At 46.5% G+C, this 13918-nt stretch overlaps 1 protein-coding gene, 1 long non-coding RNA gene and 1 pseudogene across 2 annotated transcripts in view; 1 reads left to right on the forward strand and 2 right to left on the reverse strand.

Annotated features, from left to right (window-relative positions):
* Positions 1-6917: 6917 nt before the first annotated feature.
* Positions 6918-11065, reverse strand: LOC121168507. The gene is made up of 3 exons (XR_005885728.1): positions 10760-11065; positions 9847-9900; positions 6918-7031 (listed from the first exon to the last, which is right to left on the reverse strand). It is a non-coding gene; the product is annotated as an uncharacterized LOC121168507 (long non-coding RNA).
* Positions 11066-12801: 1736 nt separating this feature from the next.
* The window catches only part of LOC121168724, a 39564-nt pseudogene continuing 38447 nt past the window's right edge, over positions 12802-13918 (reverse strand).
* Positions 13134-13918, forward strand: part of RAP1A (RAP1A, member of RAS oncogene family) — a 92156-nt gene continuing 91371 nt past the window's right edge. Inside the window, exon 1 of the mRNA XM_040998723.1 lies at positions 13134-13218. The gene's annotated coding sequence lies outside the window, so the exon portion shown is untranslated. The remainder of the gene's footprint in view (positions 13219-13918) is intronic.

Here is a 13918-nt window from a genome sequence, read left to right on the forward strand (position 1 = left end):
TTGTAGCATCCATGCTTGTTGGTATTCAACTCTGTGTTTATTTCCATTTCTGTGTCTCAGTACCACCCTGGACTCCATCTTAGGTAGTTGCTTTTGGTTCAGTTGTGAGACGCAGAGCTCTCACCAGAAGTTCAAGTTAGTAGTAAGAATCCACCATTGAATTTAAAAGATTGACACATTTTCTTGTGTCCAGAAATCAATGACCACAGGGCTGAGGGAGTCTCCCAATGTCAAGAGTAGCCTGGTTCATTCTAATAAGAACTGTCAGCAGAGATAGAAGAAATGGAAATCCAGCTTCCCCTGTGAGGTGTCAGGCACAGTGGATCCATTGAACCATGCTGGTTTTACCCTGTTTGTCATTTGCCAATCATGTTGGCAGAATAAAAATCCCAGAGGAGCAACTTATGTACTACCACTTGCCAGTGTAAAGACAAACTTATATAAATTTATTGAGAAGAAAACCAAAGCTTTTGTAGACAATAGGGATTTGTTCGGATTCTCAGGGGATAATGGTTTCAAACTATATTTATTCAGGTCATTTGATTTCTCTAAGGGTCTAATGATATGTAATTTTCCAATCATTTCAGTTTTGGTGCTTGAAGAATTAATCTCTTACATAAGTACAATTTGGGAACTAATTGTGGGCAGACTTTGTTCTTTATATCATTATTATTTTAATGTTTATTAATTTCTGCCTATTTGGAAATCAGAAAGAGAGAGAGACAGGACTCTCATCTGCTGATTTATTCTCAAAATGTCTGCAAGTTGGAGTTGGTCCATTCTAAAGCCAGGAGCCAGAAAGTCAATATATGTTTCCTGAGTGTGGGTGGAATCCAAACACCTGAGCCATTACCTGCTGCCTATCCCGGGCCTGCATTAGTAGGAAGATAGAACCAGGAGTCCATAGCCAGATACTTTACTACTGCATATGGGCTTCTTAACCAGTGTGTTAACCAACAGGCCAAACACCTACTCCAGACTTCTCCATCCTTTAAAGACAATTAAAAAAAAAAATCCAAGACAAAAATAGACAGAAAGAAAGTACAAGCTTCCATCTGCTGGCCCACTCCTCAAAATGCTTTCAGTGGTCCCAGCTAGGCAGCAATCAGGAGCCAGAAACTCGATCCAGAGATCCCAGGTGGGCAACAGAATCCCATTTACTTGAGCCATCAGCACTGCTTTCTAGAGTTAGCATGACCAGCAAGGCAGAGTAAGAACCAGATGTTGGATCCAGGCACTCAGATCTGGGCTGTGAGCTTCCTAAATGGTTTTGCAAAAACTAAGTCAAACACCATCCCATTGTCCATTTTTATGAAATAGGACACAGAAGGAGCAATAGTCACCTGAGTTTCTCTCAAGTGTTCATAATTCACAGATCAGTTCACTGAGAACCGGTTAACAATGTCCCCCTAGGGGCTCAGTATCATGGCTCAATGGCTAAATTTTCACCTTAAAAACTCTGGGAGCCTATAGGGGCACCAGTTCATGTCCACTTCCAATATACTTCTCTGCTTATGGCCTGGGGAAACAGTGGAAGATGGCCCAAAGCCTTGGGACCCTGCACCCATGTGGGAGACTCTGAAGAAGCTCCTATCTCCTAGCTTTAAATCAGTTCAGCTCCAGCCATTGCAGCCACTTGGGGAGTGAACCAGCAGACGAAAGATCTTTCTGTCTCTTTCCTTTTCTCCATAAATCTGACCTGTCTTTCCAATAAAAATAAATAAATCTTAAACAAATAATGTCCCTCTCTAGAAATTGACGAGTGAAGTAAGGCGGGTCCCAAGTGGTCACCAAAACACAAACACCATTATAGACCCCAATCTTGGTATAAGAGGAAAGTGGGCAGTAGGACCAGACTGTGCTTTCCTGAGGTCATGTCGCTGGTCCCCTGAGCCACAGCTTTCACTCAGAGTGCAATTTGTTCAGGCAGTGCAGCTGGGGGCATCAGGGCTTTGAAAACAAAAGTGCTGGCTGGTAAGAGAAAATCAAAATAATCCCCACTAAGCTCCCATTATCTTAAGAATTAGAAACTCTAATGAGAGGCTTCTAGGGCAAGTGGAGCAGCAGGGGAGCACCTCTGATGGACGCTGTCCTGAGAGGATGTCACTGCTGTCATCATCATGCACAAGCCGAGTGCCCGAGCACTCAGTTCCCCAGCCCCCATGACTCAGGAATCCTGCTGAAGACAGAGACCCAGCCCCAGGGCCCAGCTGGCTTCCAGGGAGCCCCTCCACCTAAAGAAGGATTATCTTCAATCCTGAATTTGCCTAATAGTTCCCCAGAAACTCTCTCTGAATATGCTTAACTTTTATAGTCCGGGATTCCTTTTTTTTTTTTTAAGCTTTATTTTATTTTTATTTAAAAAGCAGAGCTATGGAAAGAAAAGATAGAGTATTTCCACCCACTGGTTCATGCCCCAAATGGCCACAATAGTCAGAGCAGAACTGATCCAAAGCTGGGTACAGGAAACTCTTCTGGGCACTCCTATGTGAGCACAGGGTGCCAAGGCTTTGGGTCAACTTTTGCTGCTTTCCCAGGCCATAAACAGGGCTGGATGGAAAATGGAATAGTTGGGACATGAACTGGAGCTCATGTAACCTAGTGCTGCAGGCAAAAGCTTAGCTTACTACACCACAGTACCAGACCAACCCCAGCCCCAGATTCTTTTAAGTATAGTTCTTAGAGAACTCCCTCACTTCTATGATCCTAAAACTGGGTTCTCATCAGCCTATTTCTGGATGTTTTTACTAAAAGAAGGTTGCTGAGGCATGCTTCTTTCCCCTGACAATGAGCAACTACGGGACCTGGCAATGATTTCCAGGGTCTTCTATGCTCAGACCACATCTCCTCATCAGCTCTGTGTCACCTCCTGGCACAACAGGGCCCAGTAGTAAGGCATCATCTCCCAGCTCTGAGCCAAGAGCATGCTCAACAGCACTTAGCCCTGTACAGGGAGTCTGTGGGGGCTCTCTAACCTCACTCCCCACGCTGCTGCCAGAGCAAAGAGGAAGATTATCAGGCAGCAAGTCAGTGTTTGTTATTATTACCCTGATGTGTCATAAATCCACGTGGTGCAATAAATGAAGGCAAGGCTCTGTTCTCACTTTGCAGGCTGCCAATAGTTTTATTGTAACAGCTCAAAGATGCGCGTTTTCCTTTTTAGGCAGAGTAGAGGAAGCTGTGAAATTCAAAGAGCAAAACAAAAGGATGCTCCCTGCAGTCTATGAGCCAGGTACTATCGCTGAGCCAGCTCATCAGGAGAGTCAGATGTCTAATGTTAGAAAATGGCAAAGCCTTCCAAAGCCCACAAGCACTCATCTGAATTCATTTCCATGCCAACGTCTCAGTGCTGTCTTGTTCCCGTACGCACGGGACTTCGAGGTTTACTTTCAGTGATAAACCTGAGCTGATTATAACATCACAAATTGCTTCTGGAACTCATTAAAGTTGGCAAATGAGCATTAGTGAGACACTTGCAGAGGCTGAAATTGTGATCATCTGTCCAATTCGGCAATTAGAGCTCAGGGGGTGAAGAGAGGGGCGGTGAGAAACCTTCCAGCTCCCAGCAGGATTATGATCTGTTTCAGATGTCTGCGGTGAGAAGCTCCTGCCCTGGCTTTTCTTCCTTCACACCCGTGTACCCCCAGTGCAGAAGGCAAGGGAAGCCCTTGAGAAATGCTTCACCTGTGCACTCTGCCAAGTTCAAAGCCCAAGAGGGGCCTTTAATCACACCCTCTACGTACCTGACACTTCATTAATTATTATGATTTGGGGGTGGGTGGGGGAGGCAGGTCAGAATCCCTCCTCTTTGGTAGCAAATTCTATTTCTGTTATATTTTAGAATCCAGCCCTTTCTCCTTATAAGTTTTCCCACTCAAATGTTAGCCATGCAAGATTTGTTAGCCCTCTGTTTATGGGCCTTCCTGTCTTCACCTGGAATCTTACAGGTTATTTTCCCCTACACTAGACATGTGGGGAGTCTGTGGTCTACTTTACATGTCATTGTACCTTTGGACATTTTAAGCTGTTGAGCACACAGTTGATATTCAATATACAAATACTGATTTGTTTACTTAGAAAATAGTCTCCTAGCACATTCTATATTTACCACCTCTACTCCTCTGGTTAACAATAATGTTCTCTGAACTGTACCCCAAAATCAGGCCCTCCTTATGACCTTTTAATCAAAACTGATCAAACTTCTCTGAGAACCCCCCAATACTAGCCTGCTTTGCTTACATCTCAGTGGTGATCAGCAAATGCTACCACAGAAACCTTGGTTCTCCGAGTTTGGGTGTTCTCACAAATCCAAGGTTTCTCTCTTATTCTTCACCTTTCTACATTCTACCTTTAGTTAATTTATAACCAGTGTAATCAGCAGAAACTTTGCAAAAACTGAGGTCATAATTCCTGAATCTGGTTTGAATTTGGAACTTGGTTCCTCAGCTCAAAATTAATATTATAAATTTGTTGGAAAAATGCTTTCCACTTTCTGAATGTGAACTAGCCTTGGTTATACACATAATGTGGTATCTGGCTTAACACATTATTGAAAAGAAAAGGATATTACTCGCTCCATCCTGGGCCTGTTCCCCTTGCTCAGCTTACCCCAACACACACATGCTCACATACATTCACATATGCACTTACACACTTGCCATGAGTTGCTGAGGGTGGTGAAAATAAAATTGTTCCTTGAATCTCTCTTAAGTAGTTTCATTGTCTGGAAATTATTGGTTCCTAAAAGAGGATATAGACAGAGTAAGGGGGCTTTTGTACAGCCATATAAAGTGGCACAAGCCCCAAGCTTTACTATTTCTTTAAGGATGCTGAGGCGTATGTCTCCCCTGAGGCAAGTAAATAGATTCACATCGCTAAGCATTTATCATGTGCTTACTTTGTACCCAATACTATATTGTCCCTAATATTGTCTTAAATTTCTTGTTCTCATATTCTTTAGGATCTTTAACTTTTTCTCTTTAAGGCAGGTATAGTATCCTCATTGTATAAATGAAGATGCAGGGTCGGCAGAGTGACATGGCTGATAAAGCCACCCCCTGTGATGCCAGCATCTCTTTTGGGTGCCAGTAGAATCTGCTATTGGCTGTTCCACTTCTAATCCAGCTACCTGTTAACGAGCCTGGGAAAGCAGTGAAGGATGGCTCAAGTGCTTGTCATTCACTTGCATGATCCTGCCACTCACCTGCAAGACACAGAAGAAGCTCCTGGTTTTAGTCTGGTCCATTGCTGGCCCTTGTGGGTCATTTGGGGAGTGAACCAGCATGCTGAAGCTATCTCTCGCTCTCTTTCTCACTCTCTCTCTCTGTGTCCCTCCCTCTCATATCCTCTCTGACTTTGTCTTTCAAATACAAAGTGAATAAATCCTTAGGGGGAAAAAAAGAATGCACGCAGCATGACACCAGAGCCTACATGTTTTGTGGCCCTATGCATTATTAGACAAAGTACAGGATGCCCACTTGCATTTGACCTTTAGACAAACAAAATATTACTACATGGAACATATGAATACTGAAAATGCATTTGTTGTTTTTCTGAAATTCAAATTCCACCAAGGATTCGGTATTCTATTTGTTAAATTAGGCAAACCTAATTGTAGAGGCCTTCTATAAATTAAGATATCTGTATTAGGGTTGTTTAATTTGTAGTTTACATAGCTGGAATTTTAATATAGATTATAATGTTAATTCACTTCCACAAAGCAAAGCAAAGCCTCTTGGATTCCTTTTTCCTTCTACTTATTGATGACTGGGTTGGTCTGATGACAATCCTCTCCCTGACAGTGTAGGTGAGTGCAAATTTTTTTTTCTTCATTGTCTATTGGCACCTGCTGGTCTCCTGATTATACTGGGCTCTCTTCAGTGGCCAACTATGTCCTCCCCTGGTACTCATCATTACTCAGCATTGTTGCAGGACTCCTTGACTCTTTTTAAGAGCTGGGGAGCTATATGAGTGAGTAGCTGCTTGCTTCTACATGACAGGGGCACCAGAAGGTGATGGCAAAGAATGAGCTGGTTGGAGTTCAGCAGAAAAGGGCCCTCATCACAAGTCTGCTGGATAAAACATGTAAATAGGCATGGACATACCACCCCAAAAAAACCACTCTTGATTATCTGTGTGTGTTCTTCCCTCTAACATCATTGCAGTGCACAACATCTACCTGCTTAGCTGCCTTCTTTAGCCACTCAGATATCCTGAGCTGAAGAAATGGTGCCTGTTAGTTCAATGATCACCTGGAAGCCAAACATATTGCCCCTCAGATCACACAACACATTAAAGAACAAATACAAAGAACTTCAGCATTAGCTGATCTTGGTGAATGGATAATAGAACAGTGACCATCTATTTACAAGCCTGGATATTGATATCCCATGCCAATATTTAAAACATTTTAATAAAATTGCTATGAACTCAGAATGAAATAATAATGGTAGTTCCAAGATCTATTATGATGTGCAAATATTTTGACATGAGCTAGAGTCTAGAGAAAGCACTTCACATGCATCATTAGTTTTTACCAAAGCCTTACAAAACGTTGCACATTTTTAGAACTGCATTATAGACATAAAAAAAAAAAAACGGAGGCTACAAATAGTCAAGCAATGTGCCCAAGGTCACACATAAGGTTGTTAAATAACAGAACCTGCATTTAACCCTACAGAGTCTTCCTCCAGAGGCCACACACCTGATTACTACCTAGCCAGGCTTCTGCATCATACGGCCAGAAGTCAGAACTTTTGTAGTAAAGAAGTTATTTTTAAATTTTTCAAATCTGTTGCTGACTTTTACTTCAAAAGCATGAAGTGTTCTCTTTGTTAAGCAGTAAAGAATGCCCAGGAGGAGGAGAAGGTGGGTGGTAAGTGGCCTAAATGGTAAGATTAAATGAGGTGCTGCACGATTAGTAGATAGCTTATACCACGTGTGACTCACCACACAGGCTGGACAACAGCTCAGCTGGTCTGCGGCCTGGTTCGACTGCACAAGTCCACGAATCACTGCCTTGGATATTACAGCTGTGGCAAGTCACCAAAAGAGACTCTAAATGCTTATTCTCATTTTCTGTGCTTATCTCAAGGTCAACTGGCAATAAACAACTCATGGATGAGCACCAGTCTGTGGAACACATTTTGAGCAGCACTGCTATAGATAAGATCAGCTTAGCACACAATTAATTCAAATAAGCAAATGACTAATGAATTAGATGACTGACTTATATTCCTTCTCTCTCTTCCTCCTCTCTCTCTGTGACACTTATAGGTGTACACACACACACACACACACATATACACACACACTGTTGAGTATTCCTGAAATGTGTATTTAAAACCTACCACACTTTCTTGGTACTTTTCTAGATTCTCAAAATATAATCATGAACAAGGTAGGTCAAGTCTTTTTTTTTTTTCAGAAAACTTATTTTCTAATCCAACCAATGCTTTAATTCCCAAAAGTCTGGGTACCATATTGAGGCCTTGCCAATTGTATGTGTCTGTGCAATTCATTTCATCCCCCTCTGAGCAAATTTTTCGGGCTACAAAAAGAAGTTGTTAATATCTACTCTAAGGTTGTATTGTTAGGATTAACCTTTTGAAAGCCAGCAAGGTAGAGCAACGCCAGCTCATACTTCTACCATGTCTACCTCTCTGGGACAGAGACCATAGCATTTCTGTCTTTGCCTCCTCGGCAACAAGCTTAAGTGCTTGGCAAGTAGCAAGTCTCTGTGAAGGCGTACAAGACACTGTTCATAACATCCCATGTATGCGGTACACTGTTTAAAATATTGCACCTGTTCATCAAATGCTTCAAATCCAGTGTACTTCCAGGAAAAGTATATTAAGTTATCCCAGGGTACAACATACATAATTCCACTCTTGGGTCATAAGTTTGTAAGAGATCAAGTTCTAAACATACACTTTCTAAACATTTGTTACATAAGAGCTTATTTTATTGATTGATGTCACACTCTGAAAATGTTCTAAGGGCCTTTTTGGTAAATTGATCCTAGAAGTAGTTATGCTGGTGCTACCAGTTCTGGTCATACCCACGCTCAGTAGGGTTACAAGCTGTAGCCAAGTCATAAAAGTCCCCTTGGTTGGGGAAGCATTTGGAAGGAATTCTCAATCAGCAATAACATGAAAAGAAATGTAATTAGTCTATTTCTCTTTAAAAGCTTGACTTTCTTGTTAGGTATGCCTCTTCCAGGATGTGGAGGCATCCTCTTTGACGATGAAGTGATGTTACTATTAGAGTTAGGGACATGAATGCTCTTCAGGTGGCATGAAAGGGTACAGCTCACACAGTGGTTATTTTTACAAGGTATAGGGCTGACACTGTAGGGGGCACTAACAATAAAAACGCAGCAATCTGCATGGAGACATACTTAGTCATAGGAACAAGAGAAATATATAAAACATGCAACGATCCAGCATATCAGTACCATAGTTGAGGGACCTGGAAACAATGGGACTTCAGAGGCAGGGGAAAGAAAATCAAAAGAGGCTGTAGGTAGGAGTGACTGTATGAGACAGATCTTCAAAGATTTCTCCAGCCATTCAGGATAGTAGAAGAGATGGGGATGTGTTTGCCACAGGCAGGACAGCTGAATGAGCTGGCTTCTTTGTAAAAAGTGGTTAGCAGAATTAAAGCAAGTAGTCATTATACGCATCCAGGCATAGGGAAAGGTAACACTGGAAACAGGAGCTGAAGGTACAGAACTCAGCAAATATCAGACTGAGAAGTTCATACTTGACAGTGGGGTCACTCACAATCTGAAAATTGCTTAAAGAAGATAGTCGGAACAATAGAACAAGGAAGAATGAAGGGAAAACACGAAGTGCAGCACTAAGTACAAACCAAGTAGGAAAAAACAGTAAATAGAAATCTAGACTGGTGATAATCAATTCACGACCTTGGCTAATACAGTAAAGATAGAAGAGGAGGGGGACAGGAGCCCCAAGACCTTATTAAACCACCACCTGCAATGTCACCATTTCCTATGGGCACCAGTTCATGTCCTGGTTGCTTCAGTGCTAATATGAGTTGAGCTCCCTGCTAATACGAGTGGTAAAGCAGTGCAAGATAGTGTACATTTCTATGTCCCTGCTACCCACAGGGAAGACCTAGAAGATTCTGGCTCCTGACTTTGGCCTTGCTCAACTTTGGTTGTTGTGACCAGATGGAGAGTAAACAAATAAAACATTTCTGTCCATCTATCTATCTATTTATCCTTCCCACTTTTTCTGTAACTCTTGAAATAAAGAAATAAATCTCTCTAAAAAGACTTTGAGGGGCTGGTGCCAAGGTGCAGTATGTTAAGTAAGCCTCTACCTACAATGTCACCATCTCATGGCTCCTGTCTCAGCTGTTTTACTTCCAGTTTAGCTCCTTGCTAATGTGCCTCCTAAAGTAGCAAAAGATGGCTCAAGTACTTGGACCCCTATACTTCCGTTAGCTACAGGCTCCTATACGCAGCTCTGCATGTTATAGCCATTTGGGGAGTGAACCAGAGGATGCAGGAACTTTCTCTAAATCTGGCTTTTAAATAAAAATAAGCAAATCTTTAAAAAAAAATGTGTCAAACCCAAATCAACATATCTTGTAATTCCACTATTGACAGACTTTTTGAAGTACCCTCACACAACAACCTCTAAAACTAAACAAGGTGTAAAATTCCATTCCCCCGTCACATCAGTCACATGTCAGGAACTCACTTGCCTCAAGTGACTGCTGTAGTGGACTGCAGAAAAAAGAACATTTCCATCATGGTAGACCATGCAGACTGCTACGCTTTGGGGGACCAACTAGGCATAAAGGTGAAGCAGGACTCACCTGAAAACCCAAGAAAGGTTGCACCGTGAGCAGCCAAGATGACATCAAGAGGGGCTGGGTTTAGGAAGAGAGATACTTTGTGTCAGGCAAACACCAAGAGAGATGAAGAGCATGCACAAATCCTGATGAACAGGGTGCAGAGAAAGGCTGGGGAGAGCCAAGAGCCCTGAGGGATCTCTCAGAGCTGGTCAAGGAACCAGGGTCCTAGTGGCTGATCCTCTTCTGGGTCCTTTCTCTCAGTTTGGGCAGCTCCCTTAAGATCACAAAAGACCCCTAAAGATCCCTAAAGACCCCTCCCCAGCCAACCACACACACACACACACACACACACACACACACACACACACACACTCACACGGAGTGGGGGGTGGAATGGAAGGCAGCTGCCCTAGGGTTTTGCTGCCCGCCCCAGCCCCCCAGCTCCTTGGTGTCAGATGTGCTCTTTTTTTCTCACCAGACATTTTGCACTTCCTCTCCCCTAACCACCTCTGGTTTGATCCTTGGAAAGTCCCCTTGCCCTTACTTAACTTAATTGCTTCCTCTTCGAACTGCTGCTTCTTACAGAGGCTGTCACTTTTGGACTTGCCTTTCCTTCTCTCTCAGCTCTGAACCCAGGGTCTGCCACTGTCCTCAGTGGTAGAATTCTCCTCTTCTGTGGACTGACTTGCATCTGCACAACCAGGCCCCAGCACTGTGGCTGCAGAATCCCGCCTGCCAACCCTGAGGGGTCTCCCTTGAAACGTGCAGCCACCAACCCAAGAGGATTGTCAGCGCCATCCACGCCCTTCCCATTGCTCTTCCACTCTTCAAGAGGATTGTCTCTCACCTCCTTCCATCTCCTGCCACAGCCAACAGCCCCTGTCCATTCTTTATTGCAAAATGAGCCAAGGAAAGCATATTGATCATACCTTACCTCCTCAGTTCCAGTCAGGCAGCCAGGACTCGCAGGACTCAGGGAGAGAGATGTACACTCCTACAGTGTGTGTATGTGTGTGTGTGCCTGTGTGCGTACAGGGCTGCTGTAAGCATCACCTTCTGGGTGGAGCAATTCGACAAGTTCCCCTTCCTCTAGGCTACCGTGGCCCACACTGGGCACCGTGTGTTGAGCAAAACCAGGGCTAGAGTTGAGCTCTTCTTTGCCCCCTGCGTCCTACAGAGGCCTGAGCACACCCATCACCAAATGTACTGCCTGCTCAACTGTGTCTGCACTGTACACTTTGCCTTCTCTCTCCAACAGCCTGGGATCCCACACAGCCTGGCCCCTCTCCTGAGCCAGTCCCTTTCATTTCTGAGCGAGGACCCATAGCTCTTCACCCCCTTCAAGCCAGTGTTCCTCCAGCTGTCTTTTGTGTCATCAACTCTAGCTCTCTTCAGGGTCACTCCAACACACCAACAGGAGACATTACTCATCTTCAAGCGTTCTCCCTCAGCCCCAAGCACACCTCTGGCCAATGTCCCTTCTCCGTTGTTGCTTACAGCAAAACTTCTTTCTCTTTCTCACCTCCCATTCTCTCTACACACTCTCCTCAGACTTTTTCCACTCCACAGAAATCGTTTTTGTCAAGGTCACCAGTGACCATTCGGAGGACAAGCACCATGTTTAAGTTGTCAGTCCTCACCCTACATATTTTGGCAGTATCTGATAAGATGCCTCCGCCCCCTCCTGCCTGAAACAATTCTCTTATCTTCCAACACCCACCAGCTCCTCTTCCCGCCTACTCTACAGGCAGCTCCTTCTCTTTTGCTGCTTAACCTCCACGTGTTGAGGTGACACTGGGGCCTCTCCTCCACCCACACCCTCTTCTCTACCTAACTCTGTGTAGACTGGAGGCTGAAAAAGCACTTATATCCTGATGAACCCCAAATGTTTAGAACCAGACTCATACCCAAGTGTCTACTCAACATCTTTTCTTGGGCATGAAGCATAAGACCTGAAAAGCAGAATCTAGATTCGCCCCACTCCCAGTTTGCTCCTCTTTGAGTCTTCTCCATCTTGTTAAATGGCACCAGGAGAACACAGTCATCATCCATGATCTTTCTGTTTCCTCACACACTGCCCCCCTTAAATCCAAATCGGCGCCAGTGAAAGTGTGAATCTAAACAAAACGTTGGAGTGAGTGCTGGACACAGCAGTCTAGGTGACGCGAAGTGGGGGGGATAGCTGCACCCCATACTGGGAGGGGCGCTCAGGTTCAAGTTCTGGCTCCAGGTCTAACTCCAGCTTCCTGCTAAGGCACAGGCTGAAGGCCACAGATGTTGGCCCCAGCGATGGAGTCCCTGCCACTTGTGTGGGAGACCTAAATCCAGCTGCAGGCTCCTGGTCTGGAAAGCTGGCCCAGGAAAAGCTGTTGCAGGCTTGGGGGGTGGGGAGGTGGGGCGTAAAACAGTGTATGGAAAATCTATCTTTCCTGCCTTTGAAATAAAACAATGCATTAAAAAATTAATTTAAAAACTAAAAATTGAATAATGCTCTTCTCAGCCCGGTCCCTACTGCCATCCTAGTTTAGGCTCCCAGGAGGAACCCCCTCTTCTTTGGCCCTCCTGCGGCCCTTGGGGCCTTCCTGTTGTATCTTTTATGTACATCAGCAAGACTCACTTCTTACAATACAGACCAGATTCTGTCACAGCTCTTCTTGCTCCCGTGCCTTCCTGTGACTGACAATGGTCCCCGGGCTCCGCAGGGGTCTGGCCTCTGGCCCGTTGCCCGCAGCTCTGGCTTTTTACGGATCATGTAACCAGACACATCCCACCTCTAGGACTTTGGCTAGCTGATTTTCTCCAAACCCCAGGTTTGCGGGGCTCCTACCATTATGTTTATGTGTATGTGCTTAGAGATCTCCTAAGAGAGCCAGCATCTGATCAAAAAATACACGCTAGGCTCCATTTTTTCGCGGCAACCATCTACACCTACGCTGTTGTCATCTGCGTTGTTTTCTCTCTCCCCCTCACCTTCCACTAGAACCCAAGTTGTACGCGGGCCGCTGCTTCCTCGCCTCCAGCCTTGCAGCACTGCCTGGCACCCAACAGCTGCTCAGGGAGCACTTGTGCAGTGGCTGCGTTCCCTCCAAATTCTATTCCTCCCGAATCTGTAGCCCCTTCCTCCTTTCCTATCCGGCTTCCCCGAGAACGTAAAAACTCCCCGCGCTTTCCCGCTGGCTCGCAGCCTTTCCGGAGCGGCTCCTTTAAGCCGAGTGCGCTGGAGGGGCGGGGCGCCCGGGAGGGGCGGGGCCTGCGTGCTGCGTGCGTGCGCGTTCCGGAGGCGCCGCGCTCCCGAGGCCACCGCCGCCGTCGCCGCGCAGAGCCGGAGCCCCGGCCGAGAGGAGGGAGGAGGAGGCGGAGGAGGCGGCGGAGGAGGCGCCGGACCGGGGAGGGGTGAGTGAGGGGCGGGGAGGCCCCGCGGGCCCCTGAGGGTCGGCCGCGCCGGGGAAGGGGCGGCTCAGGGCCGCCGGTCAGTCCCGGGCTCCCCCCGCCGGTCCTCCTCCGCCTTGGCTCCCGTGTCCGGGGCGGCGGCCCGGGGGCCTGGCCGGCGGGAGGGGCGGGAGCTCGGGGGAGGCCCTGCCGCTGCCGCCGGGGCCGGAGCCGGCCACGCCCGCGGACCGAGCCCGGTCGGCTGGTGGCTGGGCCTGCGGGGAGACGGACGGGAGGGGCCCGGGCCGGGTGTGGAAGAGAAAGAGGACATTGTGTCCCGCACCCTCCAAGCCCCCGAGGTGTCACGGCACAGACCCGTTTCCCTCGCCGGGACCTCGTGTCCTCGCCCCTCAGCTGCTGAGAGGTGCGGAAGATTGCACTCGGCTAAGCCTTTCTCCTGAACTATAGGGTCAGAGCTGCCTTCCACGCCGGCTCCCCTTCGGGGGTCGCGCGAGGAGGGGTCGGTGGATTTTCAGCCACGGACTTGCGGGCAGACTGGACCGGGGTCCGCTGGTGTTCACTTGTCAGGGTCTCCCCCTTTGATCCCCCGAATGGGGAGGACTGACGCCTCTGGCGTCCCACTCCACCTCCCGGCCCCTTTCCCGCCCTCTTTGCCCCGTGTCTTCGGTATGCCGTGTGTCCGCCTTCTCAGCCTGGGCTTTGC

This window comes from Ochotona curzoniae, unplaced genomic scaffold (assembly GCF_017591425.1).
Source record: "Ochotona curzoniae isolate NIBS_2020 unplaced genomic scaffold, NIBS_Ocur_1.0 scaffold_1037, whole genome shotgun sequence".
Classification (NCBI taxonomy): Eukaryota; Metazoa; Chordata; class Mammalia; order Lagomorpha; family Ochotonidae; genus Ochotona; species Ochotona curzoniae.